The following is a 22,829-nucleotide window of genomic DNA, read 5'->3' on the forward strand; positions in this document are numbered from 1 at the left end:
GTGGAGAACATGAGTGTGTTTCACAACCAGTCCTGATTTTCTTCTATTGTGAAACTAATCATTCATTTGTTATTTTTAAATGTGAATATTACTGTACTTTGTAAAAGTGTCTTCAGTATCGAAGGAAAGATTCTCCATTTAGCTCAGATCATTCTTTATTATCAAAAATCTTTATATCATTATTTATTATCTGATGAAGTAGTGAAGTGCAATGGAGAGGAAATGGTGATTGGGATGAGCAGACTCTTTAAACCATAATGTGCATATGGGCTATTCTTGCTTGCTATTGCAGCAAATTTTGGCTGATTGAATATTTGTGTGCATGCACAAGCCCACCGCATGTTGAAGATTTGCCATTAGCTATTGCGCCACGGTTTGATGAACATCTTATCAAACCCAGGAGCGCCACAGTATGCAGCGTGCACCTGTTGTGCCATCGATGCGGTCAAGTGCGTAAATCCAGCTCAAATCTGATGAGTGTACACAGAGACTCCAACTTTCCCGCTTTCGACAGTAGATCTCCTGCTGAAAGCCCATTTCCGCAAAATCTTCCGTTCTCCCGCTTGAGATATAATTATACCCCCGCCAAACGAAGTTTGAAGGGGGTATATAGGAATCAGCGGACGGTCGGACGGTCGGGCGGTCGGGCGGTCGGGCGGTCGGGCGGTCGGTCGGACGGTCGGTCCGTTGCAAATCTTGCGTCGCGAACTACTTCCTCAGTTTTCAACCGATTCCCATAAAACTTGGCACAGATGTGTGCCTTGGGTTGTAGATGTGCAAGACATATTTTTTGACAGTACCCAAAAGTACGTTGCCATGGTAACGGCATATTATGGGCAAAAATGGGTACAAATCTTGCGTCGCGAACTCCTCCCACAGTTTTTGATCAATTTTTATGAAATTAGGTACAGATGTTCATCTGAATATGTTAATGTGCAAGACACATATTTCCGCAGTGGCAAAAAGTGCATTGCCATGGTAACGGCATGTTATTGGTAAAATATAGGGCAAAATGTTTCATGGCAAAACTGCTTCATCAGTGTTCTTCCAATTCTCATGGAATTCATATTAAATGTTTGTCTTAGGATATAGGTCAGCATGACACATTTCTTGACAGTGACAAAAAGTATGTTGCCATGGTAACAGCTCACATATTATGAGCCAAAATAATGGAAAATTTTGTGTTGCAAACTACTTCCTCAGTTTTTGCCCAATTTCCATGAAACTTGGTACAGATGTGTGCCTTTGGTTGTAGATGTGCAAGACGTATTTTTTGACAGTACCCGAAAGTACGTTGCCATGGTAACGGCATATTAATGGCAGAAGATCAAGGAAAGATCTTGCGGATTTAACTAACTTCCTCAGTTTTTTGACCAAAGCTTATGAAATGTAGCACACACCTTGATCTTGGTGGGAAGATGTGGAGACATATTTTTCGGACGTGTCGGAAGCTGCGTTGCCATGGTAACGGCATATAAATGGCAGAAGATCAAGGAAAGATCTTGTGGATTGAACTACTTCCTCAGTTTTTGACAAAAGCTTATGAAATGTGGCACACACAATAGTCTTGGTGGGAAGATGTGCAAGACATATTTTTCGGACGTGTCGGAAGCTGCGTTGCCATGGTAACAGCATTTAAATGGCAGAAGATCAAGGAAAGATCATTCCTTGGGTAAGACTGTCGTCACGGGGCGGGGGTATTAATCACCTGAAGTGATATTTCTAGTTTCTGCTGCCCTGACCCTGTGTCTCCAGCTTAAGATGTATTTCTCCCGCTTGAAGTGATCTTCTTGCTACCCAAACACCTTTATGAAATGAAGTTTTATTAAGCCAAAATAACATGATTTTTAGTGTCATTGTATGTTGAAAAATAAGCCTGAGATAGCACGAGAGAGAGCATCTATAATGTAGAACCCTAGAGCTTCTAGGGCCCTTAAGCGAGCCCTGGACCACAGCCTTCGCGCTCGTGATGTGTGCTTCCGTACATCTAGTGGGAGTCTCCAGTTTGCGAGAGGTTTCAGGTGGGAGAATCTCCAGATTAGAAGGTGCTTGGGATTGGAGTCTCTGTGTACATCATGTGCATCTGAGAAGATGCCAGCTAGATTTGTTCTCATACATTTGAAATACTTGAGTGACTGCCTAAAAAGTTGTGGTACGCACTGTACAGTACCTTTCATTGCATAATTCTAATGTAAGGGAAACGTGCATGGTTTTGTTGTGAATCTTTGACTGTGCGTATTCCTTCATCTTCTCTAGTAATATGCAGTGTACACAAATTTGCCAGTGACTGTGTATGAAATAAATAACCCGCAGAGATTCAAGCATGTGGGCAGAAGCATTTCCTTGCCTGAAGAAAATTAATAGCTAGATGACGCGAGCAGACATACATACATGTTTGCTGTAGTCTTTCGTGAAATTATTGGAGAAAATGATGTATCGTAATATTTCTGCTTTTATTTCCGACTTCCCAAAGTGATGCTCAGGCTTAAAGTTTCAGGTAGTGAAGCTTTGTTTTGCCTGTATGATAAGACGTTTTAGTACTCTCTGTTAAAATTACAGATCAGTGAAATGTTAACTACAAAAACTTCTTCTTCCGCAATATCTGAGGTACATTGTAAACTTCCATTTTCTTATGCCACCTGTAGCTGTCTGTATTTTGTTAAATGAAGGAGGATTCTTATAGTTTTGCAACTGATTGACTTGTGTCGTGAAGTGGTGTGGTTGTAGAAATTTTGTGCCACACCTTTTTGCATGACTGAGTAATCTCGCTGGGCTAACAATGCAACAGAGAGACCAATTCTCCCTTATTCTGCAGGATTGGAGGAGGCTCCCTACAAAACTATAAAAATGCCAGATATTTTGAACTGGTGGACTGTCCTTTGTAGTGACTGCAGTGTTGTATTTAAATAGCCCCATGTGTATTGTGTGTGTGTGGGGGGGGGGGGTAGCCCTTTACATACTGTTCCACTGAGCTATGAAAAAAAAAGAGAACTTAGAAAAAACAAGACTGCGATTGTGGTGTTAAGTAGACAACCTGCTCAGATGGAAAAAAATGCCACAGTCCCACACAAAGGCTGTTGTGTTGCGCAGGGGGTTTTAATAGGTCACCCCAGCATGTAATCCCAAAAATATCATGGGGAGTTGCTTGTGGGATGTCTTTGCTAATTGGCAAAGAAAGTAGGACATTAGATATGTTGACCAACCTGGAGAGGCACAGAAGGGGTGAGAACTAAGGGGGTGTTGCTGAGGATTTCTGGGTTCTGTTGAATTTGTCTCAGTTTAAAGTGAAACATTAGCGTGTAAGCAAACCAGTCCAGTTTAATATAGCCCAATCAAGGGACCATTTTGTCTACCAGTTAGTTGATTGAAGATCCTTGTAACAAAAATCTTTGTCTGAATAATTAAGTGTGATAACTGGTAGTAATTTTGATGCTGCTTATGTCATCTAACTCTTTGAATTTGTGACAGGTGTGATTTTTTTTTTTTTTTTTTTGCGTGGGTTGACCCTATTATATTGCAATCATTTCAAGAGGTAGTCTTGATATATTCAAAGTAATGCATCCCATCGAAGATACAGAGATGAAAATATCAACTCCTATAAAGATATAAAGTGTTCAAAGTCCAGAATGTTGTTGAACCACACTCTACGTATTTAGAAGCCTTCAAGTGTCAGATTATCAAGAGATATTGACAAATTGTGTTTGGGTGGCGGCATTGTTGAGCTTCTGATGAGTCATACCCTCATGCACCTCCATACAATCCTTACGACTGCTAGTTGTGACATTTCTGCGCATGGTGAAACGTCAACCTTGCAGTCTTGATAATGCATGCACTTCTGTTGCACAATTGCTGTCAGCGTATGCTCCATTGCACATTACGGCAAGTTGAGCGATCAGCATGAAAAAAAAAAGTATTATTTATAAACTTGTGGATGGAGATTTATTTGCTTTCATCTGTGTCTTGTGAAGCTTGACTGATTGTGCATGGCTGATCATAGGAGATTTCTTTGCATTCGTACTGTGTGTACTAAAAAAATGGATTCACTCAATGCTTGCACGAGATCTATAGCAGAAAGCAAGTAGGCTCCAAAGAAACATTCTCGTTGCAACATGGTATGACAATCTTGGGATGAGGAGGTTTCTAATCATTCTCACTTGAAATATCCTGTAGGGTCTGAGAATGGATTAAAGTGTACTCAGAAGAAGCTTGTGTGTGGCACACTGCTATAGAGACATGGGTATTCTATGCATCACTGGCAAGAATAACGGTAATAATGCATAGCTTGACGCTGCCAGAGAGCATGGAACCCCAGACATGTACTTTGATAGGAGCTTCTGTGGCAAAGTACACACACACACACACACACACACACACACATACACACACACACAGGCACACAGGATGGATGGAATCCACGTCCCTTCTATGAATAATCACATGTGAAGTGTGTAACATACAACTGTAAAGCAGCACTTTCAATTGATGCATAATATCCTTTATATAAGTGACACAATAGCTTATATTCTAGGTAATTTTTTTTCCCCCTCCATCCAGTTGTGTGAATGAAAGCACTCATTGTTGGATGATTTTTACAGCCTTGTGGGTTTACTAGGAGAGCCGTCATCTCTTTCATCATAATATAGGTTCTTATACATTTTGTAGGTCTTTGCTTGGTTGGTGGCAATCATTATACAGTCATTCCCGTGAATATGATTGATGTACATGGTATTCCATATATTGTATATTAATATTGTTTTCCTAGCAAAGCCAAGTCCTGCTAAAGCTAAATCGCACTGTTACCTTTGTACAATATTTTTTCCTGCCTAGTTTTCACCAAATTGTTCATTCATAACTGTTAGTCTGATAACAGTAAGGTCTTACAAATTCTTTACAACTGTATATTATACATGTACACATATGTAGTATGAAATGAAATACAACTTATGCATTTATATTGCCAAGCAAGAGGTGTTTAGGAATTTGAAAAGTATGTAAAAGTTAGCAAATGAAACATGTATATTTTGCTCCTTTCCTGTAATCATTTAATATTCAGATGTTTACAAGCTCTATTTTTGTGGAACATGATAACATGCATCTAAAATCATGTATTATAACTTAAAGTATATGTAGATTATATTATTGTGTCTTTGCAATGTACAGTTATACAGAGAATTGTTTTATTATAGTTGACTTGCAAACTCTATTCTTAAAATACATTCTTTTTAATACTATTTGAATATGCTTATGCTTCCAACTGCATCCAGTAATCGCATTATTGTTTGCAAGCGAAAATAGGACTTCCAAAAAATGGGCAGCGTACATTTGTTTGTTGTTCTTGTTTTTCTTTCAGGAGTGCTTTTTTATTTGTTTGTTTGTTTTCAGTCATACTAGGAAGTTGGGTGTTAGTTTGCCCATTGGCAGTGCCAGCTATAGCTGAGCATCGAGTTTTGAAAGTGGTCAAACTTTGTATTACAGGAGTGGTCAATTACGTATGCACCAATCGTCTGTGCGTCATGTTTCAAATCCTTGATCTGTGGTTTTGTCACGTAGTTCATGGAACCCACCCTGGCCACATAATAGCGTAAATAGATTCTCAAGCGCAGACATGTGCACATCTTGTTCTCTAGTCTAAAATTTGTCTTGTTTTGTTTAAATATTTTCAATTCCAAAGTGTTGGAGCAGCTGGCATTTTTTTTTCTATCTTAAATACTGAGAGTCATAATAACTACTGGTACACTGTATCATCCTCAAATTTCATGTTTACAAGAATCACAACACTTATATTAACAAGTATCAGTACTGTATATTCTACACCAAAAACATATTTCACAGAACAGTTTTTGTTTTTGTGTGTGTGTTTTTACCAGAATTTGGTGTGTATTCAATGAATCAATATCATGATCCTAATATTTCTTAGCATAGCAGTTGGCAGTCAGGTGGTCTAGACTAGTACTAGACTATCTGGGAGTTGAGTGTTATTTGTGAGTAGTCTGCTTTCAAGAGCACTGTATGTGTCATATATTTCTCAGGGGTTTTTATTTCTGCAAATTTTGTGAGTCGAGTTCTATTCGTGCATTTAACAACATGCAAAAAAAATGTGAATTTCAATCCTGATCCTAATGCATCATTTTTGTGTTCATTGCTGTACTCAATGATCACAAATTTAGCCACTTGCGAAATTATTGGGAAATCCCGATTCATGAAAAATTAGATTCCCTGAATATATGGCGTATACAGAACCAGTCATTGATCTAGATATAAATCATCAGTAATTGACTAATTACAGTATCACTTATCAAATCTATTTCTGATCCTCAAATTTGCAACACATTTCAAGAAATTTGCGACTTCTGATTCTCTCTCAATTTTTTTTTTCACTTTTTTTTACTGAGTTATGTAAATCTAGTGAATGTAATCAGTTCAATGTAACTTTGTAAGAATTATGAATTGTTTATAAATTGTATAAATATTTAGTAATGCAGTGGACTTGAGAGTTGCCAATTTGACAAGATGATAATTTTCCCAAGGACTTTATTGGTTTTAAAAGTAATGATGCATTGTATAGCTTTTTTTTTTTGAATGCTACAGTAATCAAATATGTGAGGATAATCTATTTAAACTACCTCATTTATTAAAGGCAAACCCTGTAGAATGTAATTATGATGCCATGTAAAAAGGAAAGAACTAAAATGAAATCATGCATTTAAACACATTTAAGCCCAGAGCCAGAATGGTGTTAATATACTGTACAAAATCTGTAGAGTCTTGTTGACTGACAATCAATGATTGCATGTACTGTAAAGGTGGAAGGTGTTGTGTGTGATATGTCTAGTTCCACCAAAGGGATACTATGTACTTGAAATTGAAGAAATTACATGTGTGCATGATTAAAATTACTTCAACATTCAGCAACATATATTGCCAAGTATAACATCTTATGTTCTTCTTGTGTTTTCTGTTGTACTCTGTTGTCAATATGTATGCATTTTTGTCTTCATTTTTTTTTTACATTTTATTCATCTGCTAGTGTATTAATGTAATCTGCTAGTGTGTCTATGTACAGTGTGTACCCGATATATGTGTGTGTTTATATGTAATATTATATATTATAATTATGAATTGAAGACACATATCAAGGTTTGTTTTTTTTTTGGGGGGGGGGAGGGAGGTTATTAGCTTTATGCATTACATACATTGTACATGCTTGACAATGTATATTTATTTTTTCATTTAAGTGATCTGTTTGGTGCCTGTATACAAGAAGTGAATGCATTCCTTAGATCACAAATATTATATGTTTTCGTTTTTTGATAATCTTTTATTTGATTTTGATTTTCAGATGTGACTGATTTAATTTTTACTTTATTATGATGTGGTGCTTGGCTAGCAGTCAACCACTGATCTTGAACCATGTCGCAGCTATATTTAAGTTGATATAGCTGAATAATGTTGATAATAATAACTTCCTGTACACTGTACCATCAAGTCATAAGGCAGAGTGTGTAATATTCAGTATTTTTTATTTATCTTTCACCCCCCCCCCACCCGTGGAATGATGACAATTTCCATACAGTCCTAATTATTCAAAATATCATTTTATATCAATCATCAAATAGCATTTAAGAAAAAAAAAAGAAAGAGAACAAAAGAGAACTAGAACCGGAATTTGTCAACACTGACAAATTAGGTGATCCGATCTCTTCGAAAATCAATGATTTGAGTCCTGATCCAAATATTCATGATCATACAGGTTTCATCTGTGTTGACGGAACATTGGCCGTGTGATGTTTGGATTCTCATTTAGAAAAGGGAGTGAGACCTGCCATCTTTGGTACCGAATTCCGTATACACTAATGGAAATACAGAATGCAGTATATTTGACCTTTGACCGCACTTTGCACACCCAAGATGGCGTCTAAGCAAAAAGTGATTATTTCATGAAATGATTCTTGTAACATGGTCTTTGCGTGTGCAAAATATGGGAAAGATAGGACATGTATTCACCAAGATACAGGATGAAACATTTATGACCTTTGACCCTAATTTACATAACCAAGATGGTGTCCGATCAAGTAGTTGTTATTTTATGAAATAATGTACGTGACATGTACTAAACATGTGCAAAATATGGGATTGATAGCCATTGTTGTTGTTCATCTATTGCACAGAAAGTAGTAGAAAGAAAGAAAAATAAAGAAAAAATTATGTTATTTTATAGAAATTTGAAGGAGAAGCATAAAAAAAACAGAAAAAGATAAAGTAAGGAAAGGGAGATTAAGATTAACTAAAGAAAAAGAAGAAAAAAAGTGTTAAAAAAATTTTTAAAAATATATTGGCAGGAGTGAGCCTCGAACCAGGGACCTTAGGATTACGAGTCGGATGCGCTACGCAATGACCTATTTCATTCTCCATAGGCCCTGTGTATTAAGCAAAATGACGCTGCATCGAAGCCTCGTGCCATTTTCAACCAAGTTTTTCGACGTGATGCCGACATCGTATGAAAAAATGGAGGGCACACTTACGATAGCCCAAAGTCTCAGCTACAACATACTAAAATCTGGGAGAAATTCACCGAAGCATAAGTGAGCTAATGCTCGAAAAAGAGAGTCATGTCAATTTTCACTGCCAGAAAAACTGCTCTCCCATAGAGATAACATGTAAACTGGTCAAATTTGACAAGATGACTTTCAATCCATTTTTACGAGGTGATGCCGTCCTCCAATCAAAATGTTGTAATCATATTGATGAAAGATCATTTAATAAGCTACAACATACTGAAATCTGGGTGTAAATTGGCAAAGGATAAGTGAGATACGCTCGAGTGAACTTGAAATTTGATGACGTCATTTTGAAAATGTACTTTTTTTACTTTATCAAGAAATTTGATATCTTTTAATCATTTTGCCAGCATCGTCAACCCATGAAATAACATGTACAACTCACCAGCTTTTAGAATATGTAAGAAAAATGGGGGGTCACCGTCTATCCTGACGAGTAAAATCGGATTTAAAATTGGCGTTTTTTTGGCATAGTTGCACTGTATATCGCCATTGACGCGCGCGCGGAATTTCAACTTTGACGGGCCCGTATGACGTCATATTGAGTCGGATTGACTTGAAACTTGGTAGAAATATTCTTTGACATTTTAGGCATCCGAGAAGTGTAAAAAAACGGGAAATTTTCATTGCATATGAGCTGTGTGTGCGAATATGTGCGCGCGCGTACGCGTCCGTCCAATTTTTTCAATTTTTCAAAAAATGCTCCAAATGGTCTGAAACGTGTGCAAAAAAAATGTGAGCTCGATTTGAGCATACAAATATTTCAACGCGCGCGTACGCGCACGTTTTAAGAGAAAATATGAATTTTGAGAATATGAGTAAAATGCGCATAACTTGAAATGTATGTGACGTAAATTTTATTGCAAAATTCTATTCCATTAATGAGATATGAATGAAAATGTGTTTTCATATAATGACGTCATAGTGACGTCACGGTCGACTGATCACTATGATTTTACTTGATCTGTCGTCTTTGGGACATGATACATATATGGTATGAGTTTGACATTGAAAGGCAGTGCACTTTCTGAGCTAACCGCTGCACAAATTTTGGTTAGAAATAAAGGAAAATAAAAAGAAGAACAAAGAATCAGTACAGATACAGAAGGTGATCCGAGAGGATACTCGGATCACCTAACAAAATTTATTGTGCCTCATGTATAAAGAGCACAATAAATTGGTTAGCATGCTTCGATAAAGTCAACCTTGTCTATATCAATTTTGCACCAGGCAGAGAAATTGCCGAAGTAAACAATGAAAAATAAAGAATAAAAAAAATAAATAAATAAATTCTTAAGATGGATGTAAGCATGTGATAATTCTATTGTGTGAGTCAAAATTCTTGCATATCTAAGGTTTTTCTCTGTTCCCTTTTGATTTGACTTCAAATAAGGTGAGAGTGACTGTCGTTCTTAGCAGAGGTCAAACATTTGATTGGTTGCTTTAAGCAGCATGAGGTATTACTACTCTGATGTGTATATGTTATTTAGCAACCATTAGATAGAGAAACGCACTGTACAAGCCAGAGATACCAGTTAAAAGAGACTGTGCCCAAATGCATGGGAATTGATTCTCATGTCACGACAGGCTTGGTTACTCATCCGTGGTATTACTTCATCAACCCCCAGAGGTTTCCCAGGGAGCCATCATCAGGATCACAAAATTCATTTGGCTTGTCACTGCAAGGGATGCACTGAAGGCTGTTTTGACTCTGTTTCACATTTGTAAGTTTGCAATTGGAAATACTGTAACTGAGCAAGGTAGAGTACATACTGCAGTAGTTAGATGAGAGAGGGAGATAGCAAGGGAGATGGGGGGGGGGAGAGATTTTAGTTGACAAAACATACTAACATTGTACAATGATACCTGCATGCCTCTTGCGGTGTGTTTAATGTAACCGCGACACTTGACATTATGTGACGTGTACAAGTGTACACTCTGACTGAGCGGTAGATCAGTTCACCATTATAGTGTGTTTGCTCTGTGTCGTTATTTCCTGCAAGTTTGCCCATGCAAGTTTGCCTACGGCATGCTTGCATAAGGCTAGGGACCTCATGTTTGGTCTTGGTTTTTCTCTTTTTTTTTGGGGGGGGGGGTGGAGATTTCTATTTGGTGCTGTGGCAGGACTCGAAATGTAAAATGCCACTCCATTCTCTATTTTCAAATTAACTTTAGTGAATACAGACAATATTAGACAGTTTCAAAAAGTAAAATGCACTGGATATTCAAGAAAGATGTTGAATTCTTAGTTTTACACAGGATATAGCACAAGAGAGTTGTTGAGTTGAAAAGTTTTGTGCTTTAAAAATTGACGTTGGGCCACTACATTTATCATTTGGTTGCCCACTCGGGCAAATAAGATTCAAAATGGATTGTTACTTTTGCTTTTATTCAGATCACTACATATCTTTTCTGGGGCCATCAATTTGAAGATTTTATTGACACAAACAGCTCACCAGACAGAAGAGTTAGTGTCGAGCCTAGATAAATGTGAAGCACATTCAAACAAATCTGGCTTGTGAGTCCTGAGTTGATTCTTCATATATTATTACTTTCATGTGTTGCAGCTAGTATAATGAGTGTTCTGTTCATCTGTTTTAGCTATGTAATTCCATTATCTTAAAATACAGTGTAATAGGGAAAATGAATGAAACATTGGCCAATTAGCAATTGTTCATTGAGATTCGTGGAGGGCATTCCTTAATAATTCTTGGCTGCAAGTGATGTGCCCCAAATGATGTCTGCACATCCGGATGATTTTCAGACTTTTACATTTGAACAAAATAATGAAGGGGTCGGTGCAATATAGTGCTAACCCACACAATAGTCATTTCGAGATAATCGCTGTTGAATGCTTGGAGAGTCCATACATTGTACATTAATAAAACATGTATACATGCATTTTTAACCATATTATTGGTTGAATTCAAATATGATATTTTCATGGAGGTTAGTGTGAAGGATAAGGATTATGAAAATGCATGTAACTCAATTTTGACAAAAGTGTGGGTTAGCACTATATATTGCACCGACCCCTTCAAATATAAATCAGTTTAACTGAGTACAGAGTTTGTAGTTCAATTTATAGTGATTGGGATGAGGAATATAAATGTTTTCAAATTTTATAACATAATTGTAATGAGCAAGGATGATGACATGGCAGCCTCACCATCAGTATGCATGAGTTGGAGCTCAAGGAAGCAGAACAAATTAAAAGACGAAGGTATATATGCATAGATTCTACACAGGTGACCTTGTCAAGCAAGCGTTATTGAATGGAATTAGCTTCTAAATTTCTGAAATATGTGAAGTTCCTTTGTAATCAACACTATGTCAGTGTAATTTGTATACAAATTTTTTTTTTCAGAGTATTGGTTTCACTGCTCAAGCATCACAATATATTCCAAAAATCTACACCTGGAACTGTTGATTTATGTACTGCATGATGTGAAATTATGAAAATCGTCTGGAATGCCCCCCTTACAGCATTTAAGTTTGCCTGCCTACCGGCATACTTTGCACCCACTGATCTTTGAATGAGGACAGGTAAAGTCTGATAATACTGTGTACATTTTGATTGCGACTGAAAGAAAAATTGAAAATAGAAAGACAAAAGAACAGGCATGAATGTACATGGATCGAACAAACAGAGGCCTTCAGGTAGCTCTTGATAGGTATGACAGTTGAAATATTTCCTGTGATAGTAAAGACATTGGGTGGTATTGTTAAATCCTTCCTAGGTTAAGTTGGGATTTTTCCTAAGTAGTATTCTGAAAATCTTCCTCAGTTTCTTCCTAAATGTCTTTCTAACTTTTTTCCTCAACTTAGGAAGAAACTTGGGAAGATATGCTAATGAGGATGAGATATGCAAATTTCTGACCTAGGAAGAAGTTGGTATTCTAGAATGCACTTAGGACAGAATTTTAGGAAGATATTTAGGAAAGCCCCACCCCTGTCCTAACTACGTTATTAAGATATAGCAAGCTGCAAAACATTGTAATAGGCACTTGTCATTCACTGCACGCAACATGTACTTCGACGCGCGAAATGGGCATGAGAAAGGAGACATGCTGCGCACATATTTTAACCCTACGTGTAATTATACACGATTGTCATTGGTTAGTTCCTTATGATACGACATTTTGCATTGACTTTACAAAGAAAGGACTTGGGCGGGATAAGGATGGCCTAATTTGCATTAAGAAGCTCCTAGGAAGAAACTTCAGAATACCAATTCTGTCTTTCCTAGGTTGTGCACTTCCTAAGTTTCCTTAAGAAGAAACTTAAAGGAAGATTTTCAGATTACCACCCAAAGTCCTGCCAGCACATAGGCCTGATTCCCCAGAAAAATGTCAATGTCTATCGAGTCATAAATCTATATAATTCAAATATTTGATTCTTGTGTCAAAATCTTTTCTGACGCGTGTTACGCATTGGTATCACGGGAAATAGCATGTGTTTAGCGGCTTATCGCTGACAAATGGATTTTTCCGCGTACACACTTGTGGCCGGACGTGGTTAGCCGTGCCTGGGCAGTGCTTCAGCAGTGGAACAGCCGCCAAAGGCCATACCCCGTACAAAGCACGGCCAAACCAAAATTGACCAAAAAATTACCACCTATGACCACGTCCACCAGATTTTCGTAACTTTTTGTACGTGATTTGGATGGGAGTGCTGTGTGACCGGGGCTTAACAATTGAACGCACACCAAATTATGTAGTGCTTTTATGTTTAGTCATGATAAAAACCATGGGCGTACATGCTTCAGTGTGATTTGAACCCACGACCTCCTGATTGCTAGACAAGTGTCATATCCACTGGACTACTGAGCTTCCATCCAATAGCAAGCGATGGTTCTGATCCCCTATGGCAGCACGTTCTGCATACTTATTCATACATTGTATATCAATGATTCTTGCATCAAATTGTTTTCATTGCAACTGATCGACAAAATGTCCTTCATTGACATAAATGTGACCGTGCGTCACAAAACGAACAAAAATTCGCATGCACTGATTTTACGTGAGGACTGAAAATGGGTGAAAAGGGTCAATTTGGTCAATCTTGTCTTTTTTATATTTTCTAAAAGAGCAAGTCCTCTTCTACATTATGCTAAAATTTGGTATTACAAAATTGACAGGAAAGTGTGTTTATAATATTCAGCAGTTTATCTGCCACACTTTTTTTGATAGTGTGATTAGGTGTGTCTTTAGAGTTCCCCTTTCATTTCTCAAAAAAAAAAAAAAAAACCTGTATGCTACACCCTCTTCACTTTACTCTAATAACTTTAGACAGGATGATGCTACTGCTTTGAAAGTTGGCATTTATCATGGACAGAATGTGTTAATAGAACATGCTCAATTTCAGCTTAATCTCATAATCCCTTCATTGTGGTTAAACCAGTGGTTTTCATCCTGTTTTTTTGTCCCATCATTGCACAGGTAGCACAACTTGGTGGAGATTTAACACTTGTGCTTCAGAGCCTCTTTTCTCAGTTCACACTTTTCTGGAGTGTGCGCTTTCTTTCCAATATTTAGATAGGTTTAATGGGAGAGTCCATTTGATTTGGGTTATCAATATATCATTTTAAAGCTTGAAGTTTGCTCTTTCAGAATATGCTCTTAATTAAAAATCCATGTCTGGTGACTTTTTGTTTGTTTTGTGGTGCAGGGTCACAAATATACTTACCGATTATCCAGTGTTTGAGTATGGAGCCATGGGCTAGATTTAAACCCATGACCTGATCTGGCCGGAGCTTGGTGGTCTTGTGGACACAACACCTGTCTAGCAATCAGGAGGTTAATTGTGGATTCTACTCCCATCCAAGTATTGTAGTACGGCGTATGCCCATAATTTTCATCATGGCTCTTACACTGTACTCAAAAATGCTGACTAATCGGTGTGTGTAATGTTGATGATGGGCAATTTGTCAATCAGTTCCAATAAATCCAGACGTTGAATAACCAGAAAACATACCAAAATTGTATTTTTGTTTGTGTGTTTCTTTTTAATGGATGTTCCCAGGCGCCAGGACAAAGTTGACTTTAATATGCAAGCAGATTATAAAATACCCCTCACACAAACAAGTTCTTGTGAACCAAGCAGAACTTAAACATATTATAATGATGTATGCGACATTCTTTATGTGTGTGCAATCCTCTGATTTATATATTCATCTTATCAATTGGCATGTCCCTTAAAAAAAGGCTGTATGGTCTACACTTTGGACTTGTTCTACCCCATTTTACTTTTGGGAATGCGACATTTTATCTCTGTCTTTTATGGGTCTAGATTAAGAATGAAAGCCTTTATCTTGACAATTATGTCGTAATATCAAATGTAGAGAATACTGTCGGCTCGTGACCTTCATTGTGAGAAATCAAATGATTTTATGATTTTTATGGTGGACAAAGTCAGACATGTTTGATGAACAGTAGATGTTATGCAAAGTCTTTGTTTGTTTATTGAGTGCAATAGCAATCTCTGCTGATGTCGACCATGTACGAGTAGTCCTGAATCATCAAGGGTCTATATTCACTACATTCCAAGTGGCCCCTATGAGATGATGTTCGTTATTCTGAAGGTTCCTGATTCTGATGGTTTGATTGTCTGAAAATGAAACAAGGTGTAATGTGAAAATGGGGGAAAAAAAAGTTCATGCTAGCAAACTTTCAGAATTATAAATCATATTTTGTTTTAGGATAAACAAACCCTCGGAAAAAGGAGCTTTATTTCATTTCCTTGCGCATAGATCTGTTTCATAGACTCTTATGGTGCATTCAAGAGCTCTAAAGTGAACCAAACCAAAACGTGGCAAACTACTGTGCTCGATTTGGAGCGTTTGAGTGCTCTGTTGAGAAAGCTTACCTCATGAGTTATTTCTAGAGGGGTTCACACATTTTGTAGCAAGAGGGTCATTTACCTAGCATGCTTAAACTATTTACAGATGTCCCGAACAAAGAGAATGAACTCTTTGCATTATGACGAATGTGCATGATACGCTCCTTCTCAAATGTGAACTTTTGGTATGCTTTTGGTACCCTTTTGGAGCACATCGGGAAGTGGTCCACTTTTGGCTCGGTTCAGTTCTGTACGGTACACTATAGGAACGTTCAAGTACTCCTCTGGTGCAGGTACAGTACAGTTCAGTTCAAATTATATATGAGAACACTCGAAAGCATCCTTGGTATCATAAGGACGACAGAGAAGAACAAGACTTTACAGCATATACATGTAGCATTCAGATATGAGCTTTTCTGTTTGCATTTAATGCATAAAAATAAAATATGACTCCGTGAAGTTTGATTCCAGACAACATAAAAGCAGTTAAAGATAGCACTGATAACAACTGATCATCACTCAAAGCGCACTGCTCGCTTTACAAGCGATCACTAAAGTCGCCACATGTAGAACCATGGCTGAGGTCAAATGAAACCACACAGCTGTTGATGATTAGCGATTTACACACACTCTTACAAACATAATCACACTCTTTGTCATACCAAAGGATTAGTTATTAAAATAGTGCTCATCATACACGCTGTGAAAACCTACACGCATCTATTATTTGACACATAGGCCCCCCTATACAATTATCAAGCTTTATGATGCACATCCTTTCTCCCTAACATCAGAAATTTAAGGTAGCTATCACTGTTGGATTCACATAGCATCGTCAATTCAGCTTTATGCAATACCTATCACTGTGAGCATTACTTTCATACACTATATAAACCAACTTTATTTTTTCTAAATGTTTAAAATCTCCATTTTGTCAGAGGAAATGGATTTAAATCACATCATTCAGCCAGTGCTGTATATAAAGAGGATCTGGACAACTGCTAAAATTGGACACCATGTACTAGTAGTTGCCCAGCGTATTACACGTTAGAGGTTTAGCATATGTATGCTCATACGTAGTAATGAAAGCAAACCAAATACGGGGTAGTGAACAATGGGTACCACGTATGAGCGCACTTTGGTACATGTAACAACATGGCTCTACGAAGATCACGAGACCTGTTTTTATCAATCACAGGCTTCAAATCTCAGCCAAAAACCAAGTTGGCCAGACTCTCTTTATATACGGCACTGCATTCAGCTACCCACACCGAACTGATGACGATGACATTAATTTGTCAACGTCACAGATTTCATGACCTTTAGTGACATAAAGAGGCTTCCAGGTCATAAAACAGAATAGAACTATGACAAGGCAGAAATCCATTTGATTCGAGGGTAAATGTAATTCAGCGGACCTTGTAACCAAACTCCCTCGGTCTGTAATTTCCAGGTTCGTGACATCAAACATGGGCAAGTACATTATCCGACTTTTCCCTGAAATAAGCATCACGAATAGACAGTTTATTATCATCACTGTTGACATTTTGACAACATTGAAATACCTTCACAGACATTTACGCATTGAATCATTCATTGACTGATGCTGGTGTGAAAGGGGAAGTGATCTACGGACTCTGTACAGTATGAACGGCCCCCTACTGCTCCAGGATGAGCTCTAATCACTAGTATGCCGGTGAATCACCAATTGTTGCAAAGATAACATGGCAGTATGAGTAGCGGGAAAGAAAACACAACATTCACATAAAATTATTAAACATTGCATCTTTCACATTGTGCAATCTTTCACATGTGGTTTTATTCTCTGCTCACTGTTCAAGAGGACATTATGACCTCAAATGAAAGTGAAATTCCATTTCATATTGAAGTTGATTATGATCAAGGAAAATTGAATAAACAGAATGGAACAAGCTTCATAAAAAAAAAAAAAATCTGATGTAGAATCAAGAGAAAAAATTACAGAATTTCAGTTTCACATATTTTTACCAAACAGAAGCTGTAAAATTCACAAACCAGAAGGAAGCGTCTACCAATCTCATTCATTTCTACTCCACTGCATCTTTCACATGCTCTAATTTTCCAGAGAAATATAAGAAAACAAAAATTAATACAAATTATATGATCACTTTAAAGGGAAACCACTGTGGAGCCATAGCCATATATTGTATGTTGAGTCATGCTTAATGATGGGTGCTTTATGTGCTCTGCCAGCTGTCATATTCAGTGGCTATATCTACATTTTTTTCTCTTTCTCTGATTAGCCCTCAAACTACATTAAATATCATTAAAAGATGAACTTCATCTCTCAGACCCATCTACTCCAATCCATGTCATCATAAGGAGTCAAAGCTGTATCTGCAGAACCTACATTGTATAGTGAAGTAATACATCAAGTGACTATTGTGTCTTCTACTTCATATTCCAGTTTACTGCTGCGTCTTATCAATGAGTTGCTGTTTAATCGATATGCAGAAGTAATATTTTTCTTTACATTTTATTTCATTTCTTCCATTGCAAGTTACACACACATAAAAAACATAAATTTGACATATCTGCATTCTTAACAATTTAAACTTGGTAATCATAGTAATCATACTCTAATTGTTACTCTACAACACCATACATTGTGCAAGTGAATATACTATTATTCTTGACAAAATGTATGCATTGCATTGAAAGTATGATTGGATATAAAACCCACAATCAAACTCGATACACATACACAGACACACACATACACACAAATTGCCTTGTACGGTGAAAAGAACAACTGAATATTGGGGTTCAATATACTGTAAGCATGGTTTAGAGAACATACATTCATATGATTTTATAGACTTACAGATATAGGCCCATGCCTAATGCTGAGAAACAATTCTTTTGCTTTTAAATTCCGATCAATATAAAAACTGAAAACATTCTTCGTAAACACTCTATGTAAGGTCATGTGGTATTATTCTCTGTTCACTGTTCAAGAGGAAATTGTGACCTCAAATCAGAGTGAAATTCCATTTCATGTTGAAGTTGATTGCGATGGAGGAAAATTGAACAAATACATGTAGAATGGCACAAGCTTCATAAAAATCTGATACAGAATCAAGAGGGAAAAATACAGAATTTCACATATTTTCACCAAACAGAAGTTGTCACATTCACAAACCAGAAGAAACGTCTGCCAATCTCATTGACTTTTACTCAACTGATAAAAGTCCACTCTGAGTACACAAGTCCACAAGCTTGTTGAATGTAGACCATGTAGCCCTGTTTTCTGGAACTCCTTGCCTACAGAAAATAAGGAAATCAACTTCACTGGCATTAATCATTTAAGACTGTTCTAAACACCCACCTGATTTCACAAATGTAGAATGCTAGTAGAAATTTCCTGTTACCGGTATTTGAAAATATTGTTATAAAATTCATTTCATATATTTCTTCATTCCAAAGAAGTGATTACAAAAACAAACATATCTTAATTACTAATTGTATGTAAAGTGCATAGAGAACCAATTGATGATTATCACGCACTATAAAATAAATCAAAGTTATCACGGATGATGTTATTCATGTCACCATGATGTAGCATTATAACATTCACACAATACAGTGTTTTTATGCCAAAACATTAAATTTTCACTGGTTTGATAGCAACATGCCAAGTCAAAAACAATTCAGATGTACAAAATGTAAACACTGTGTGTGTGCATGCGCATGTTTGTATGTGTGTGTGAATGTGTGTACATGTAGAGATTTGTTTGAAATCATAATTTTACATTATTCGTGTGATTTGATATTTCCATCATTTATCTTTTCTTTGGATAGGCGCTATCATGTATGGCAACTTAATGTGTTCTGTATTTGGAAGTATTTATGTGTAGTTGCAATCTACACATCGTTGCTGGGGCGACAAGACCTTGGATCTACAAAATGTCAAATTTTCAGGAGAGCAAAAAAAAAAACAAAAACAAAAAAAAGACATGGCAGCCAAAGCACTGCATCAAATGGGAGAGCCTTTCCTTTGACATGCCATGGTGGCTTTATTTGTGGGGTAAGACAGCTAGGATTTGGACAGGACATCACTCACACTGTAACTGATTATCTGACCATTAATTTTTAAAAAATCATTTTCACCAAAAATTTCAAATACGAGATCTTGTTGCCCCAGCGACGACATTATCTTAGCTTTACGACATCGATTTTGAAAATTTTATCAAATACACGATTCCACTACGAAAATGACATGGTAGCAGCAGTAACATGTACAATGTATGAGTACCTATAACACATACACACTACAGAAGTTGTGCAGATGTCATAACCTTCGAATCACATTCTGCCCTGGAACAAATCATTTCTTCATACTACCAGATGACAGATTTTAACATAAAGCCAAGCAAATTTTCAGAGAAGAATGCAACAATTTCTTTTGTCTGACACACCAGAATATACATGACAACTCATGGGTAAAAAAAACACAAAACAAAACAAAACAAAACAAAACAAAACAAACAAACAAATACATTCCACACAACAATACAGTGTGTATATAGCTATAATATATATGATGTATTTATAAGGTACCATGAATGATCATGATTGCACATCCAAAATATATTGAGTTGATGAAAGTTTGTTGCAAAAGACCAGATTAGTACAGTCATATTATTCAAAAGAATCTACATGTATATTTCTTCCATCTATGGTACAGGAACAATCTGAAGCAGTATTCCAAACAGATTATACACAAACATTAAAAAACATAAATATATATGCTACACATGAATATTTACATATAAAATGTGTTTACATATCACAAGCACATATAAAATTCTACAGTGATCACTTTCAAACATGAAGTGAAGGGTTGGGAGTATGCTGAAATCAACAATGCTTGAAACAAAGTGAGATACAAAAAACAAAACAAAACACAAAGTCCTTTTTTCTTTCCCCTTTCCCCTTTATATAACTGGTATATGTGGGTGCGATCAATGTCACTTTTCCACGGACACATGAATATAAAACTTGACTGTTATAGAAACTTTGCATTATACACTTTATTTGTCTGATCTTTACAAAACTATCCCTATTCCCTTCAACAATTTCATCCACATATGCAGAGCTGCATGCTGGACCAACGCAAGACACAAGTGAAACACACAATGGGTATTTGTTGTATGTGTGGAAAGGAGGGGTCAAATAAATGGACTCTATGTTCTTGCCAGCTAAAAATCACTTTTCAATACATCACAAAAAAAGAAATACAGCTGTAAACAGATAAACGAGGGACTGACTGCATATTGTACTTAGATTCTAATTCAGATTCTCTTTCAATCTCTCTGCGTTTTCTCTTTTTATTTTTTGGTACAAGGAGAGGTAGAGGGTTATCACTGCTTGGGTATCATGGATCACATTTACATTTTCTTGATTACCATTACATCATCATGACACTTAAGGCAGTGGGAGTAACCTTGGCTAGTCCACGCTAGCAAACAAAATGGAAAAAGCTCACATTGAGGCAAATCTAGCTTGCTGGCAGTTTAGAATAAGTACGCAGTGTGTGAGGTTACAATCAGGCATCATGTACAAATATTAGACAATGACAGATTTTTATTGTAATATCACATGACAGTTCAGTTGGTTGTCTCCATTTCAGCTCGAACTTTGCTTCATGTTTTTTCGCCGAGCCCCTAAGTTTGCTGGCATATATTTCTTTGTAGATCAGCAGTGAACTCCTGAGACAAACTACATTGTGTATCTACAGATTGGGAGCAGCTAATCTCTTCTGTATCACGATAGCCCTCTAGCAGAACAGACTGGGCTTAACCAGGGAGGTGGAAAGAGACCCTTTGCATGCTTGGAGTGTAGATTAGCACAGAAAACCCCATAGCACTGTATGCACTGCTCAAAGTCCCTTGCACAGAAAGACTTAAGTGACAAACAGTGTACAACTACTGCCAAATTTGGGGAGGCACGAAACATGAATGCCATTAACTGGCTTGGCAAGTTACAGCAAATTTTAAACCCATAAAAAAAATACATCCCTACAGAAAAATTACAAATAAACAGCAACAGCAACAACAAAAGTGAAGGATCATCATGACGTGACTGGCAAAGAAAAAAGGAAAAAAGGAAAAAAAAAATAATTCAGACAAACAGTTGATATATAGAAGAATTATTGTTAACATGTATTCCTCTGAACCTGGTACATAGCTATCTAAGTAAGATGTTAACCTTGCAGGATATTCTATCATTCACATGATTTTAGTTCTCATCTAGACAAAGCAAGTTGGGCTCAATGATGATATTTGCTTTCATGCTCTTACTTCATACACTGTGTATATGATCTAGATGAGGCTTCCTTGAGAAATCTGCCCACTGCCAACAGTTTGATTCCATAGTGTGGAAAAAGACATATACATACATGTACATTGTATATATCTCATACACAGAAAACTATTTGCCTTTTTGAAATTCATATTTCCACCACACTCCTCTCCAATGCAAAGCACTGATGTTATTTCACTACTTCACTGTATTAAAGCACAAAATGAATGGCATGAATAGTGCTACCAACAGACAAAGCCAGACACTCATCCAGCATGATCCAACCCTATTAAAGCCGTCATCCAAACGCAACACTTTTCACAAACATGTACATCTGAAGCACTTCATGAATCATGAATGAAGAAAATAAAAGGCACTTTAAACAGAATAATGAATTCTAGGAAAATCATTCAGCCATACTTCCTGCATATCAAAGTTTCGTTCAACGTTAACAACTTAATCTATTAAAAAAAAATGCAATTCTGTAATTCTTAAGTTAACTAAAGACTATGTTCTAAATTAATGTGTACTACATACATTTTTATCAAAACCGAAATGATGAAAGCATCATAAATAAAATACTGCATACATTTCCGTTATTCATAATCTATATTGCATATCCTCACAGTGACTCACACCTCTTTGACTGTTGACCTTTGTACAGAAGTAAACATATGTGACTTCTACATTTGTAATTTCACTGCACCATAAATACACAAGACATTGTGACCCATGTAATACAACAATTCACACTATGTACAACATAGTTTTACATTCATACAAGTTGAAGCTACCATACACTTTTATATGTACTTCAACTGTACTAGAATCACGATATTGTGCGCCTTGTCAGATCTTAACCCGTTGAAGACAAGTCCCGAGTTTACTTGGGCAAGTGCCTATTGGAAATGCGTGTTGAAGCAAAATCAGCCCATCCTCAATGAGATAAGGCTCTATAAAAAACCAAAAAACAAATACAAAAACATCTCACAGGAAACAAGAGGTAAAGAATGCACTGTCTATTGGTATCAGCCCAGTAAAATGATTCTGTATCTGAGAAACCAGGTTATTATAAAGCCTCATATTCAT

The sequence above is a fragment of the Diadema antillarum genome, unplaced genomic scaffold (assembly GCF_040938485.1).
Source record: "Diadema antillarum isolate AM-2024a unplaced genomic scaffold, OU_Dant_1.0 seq00001683_RagTag, whole genome shotgun sequence".
Classification (NCBI taxonomy): Eukaryota; Metazoa; Echinodermata; class Echinoidea; order Diadematoida; family Diadematidae; genus Diadema; species Diadema antillarum.